Source organism: Orycteropus afer, unplaced genomic scaffold (assembly GCF_000298275.1).
Source record: "Orycteropus afer afer isolate SDZICR_OR568_19922 unplaced genomic scaffold, OryAfe1.0 scaffold00558, whole genome shotgun sequence".
Taxonomy (NCBI): domain Eukaryota; kingdom Metazoa; phylum Chordata; class Mammalia; order Tubulidentata; family Orycteropodidae; genus Orycteropus; species Orycteropus afer.
The window spans coordinates 1,530,640-1,532,069 of NW_006922145.1; the positions used below are offsets into that span (position 1 = coordinate 1,530,640).

General features: G+C 50.4%; 1 protein-coding gene across 1 annotated transcript in view; it reads right to left on the reverse strand.

Moving 5' to 3' along the window:
* Nucleotides 1-1,430, reverse strand: part of RXFP2 (relaxin family peptide receptor 2) — a gene marked incomplete at its 5' end in the record, with an annotated part of 69,388 nt that overhangs the window by 922 nt on the left and 67,036 nt on the right. The gene's annotated exons all lie outside the window — the stretch shown is intronic.

A 1,430-nucleotide genomic window follows, 5' to 3' on the forward strand; every position in this document is an offset into this window, starting at 1 on the left:
CAGTTCCACTCTGTCCTCTAGGGGCGCTGTGAGTCAGAATGGACTCCACGGCAGTGGGTGTGGTTTGGGCTTTGCTTCTGTGCACCATGGCGTATTCAAGGCCCCAACCTGTCAAAAGTGGGTCATCAGGCCTGTCTTCTGAGGCACCTCTAGTCCAACCTTGCAGTCAATAGTCAAGCGCTTATCTGTTCTACCACACAGGGAGTCCTGACTTTGATTACGACTACTACTCACTGCCATTGAGTCGGAGCCGACTCATAGTGACCCTTATTTGGGTTTCCGAAGCAGTATCACTACGGAAGTAGATTGTCCAGCCTTCCTTCTGAGGAGTGGCTGGTGGGTTTGAACCACCAGCCTTCTGGTTAGCAGTCAGATGCCTTAGGCACCATGCCACCAGGCCACGGTAATTAGGCTGAGCTCCAGACACGCATTCCACACATGTCCAGCGTGACTCTCCAGTCGGCCTCAGGGCTGGCTGCTCACGAACTGGAGCTTAGCAGCTGACTTGGGAAGAGGTGGGCTAACGCTGGCTTATCTTCCAGGCTGACTTTGGGTAGGATTAGTGACATGCTACAACCGAGGAGAGCCCTGAGCTCTTGGAGGCAGGACAGGGTGGGTGTAGGAAGCTGAGTACAGGCAGCACTTCCTACCATGCCGTGTGAAGTTGGAGGCTGGATGAACCCCTGGAACTATTTTCTGGGAAATTATCCTTAAACCTCAGTCCAAAAACATCCCGTGACATCTTCTCCAAACCAAAGAGCCCTTTAGTCAGGAACATCTGCCTTGAGGATTGTGCTCTTTCAAGAACTGTATGGGATCAAAGTGACAACAGTAACTGGAAAGGTCATATGGGAACCTCAGGGGGCAGTGAGTTACGTTCAAGGACAAGGAACAAGTCAGAACAGGCAGGTGGGAGTGGTGGTGCAACTCAAAGAATGCAGTCAATGTCAGTGAACTGTCCATGGAGGAACTTGAATCGGAGTGTGTTTTGTTGTGTCTATTCTCAACAACAACAACAAATTAAATAAAATTTATAAAAGGGAAAAGATGGAGGGGCTTTTTTCAAGATGTTCAGAACTTCTGGGTTCATGAAGGTACATAAGACAAACCTCACAGCACTGAGCCACAGTGTAGAGAGAGACAGGTGTGTCACCCACAACGTATCAACAAGGGAGATTTTTCTCTTCTAGTTCCCTTGCTGTTGTTGTGGGGTGGCATCAACCCAATCCCAACTCATGACGACCCATGTGACAGAGTGGAACTGCCCCACAGGGTCTCCAAGGCTGTCAATCTTCCCAGAAGCAAAGCCCAAACCACACCCACTGCCATGGAGTCGATTCTGACTCACAGCGCCCCTAGAGGACAGAGTGGAACTGCCCCACAGGGTCTCCAAGGCTGTCAATCTTCACAGAAGCAAAGCCCAAACCACA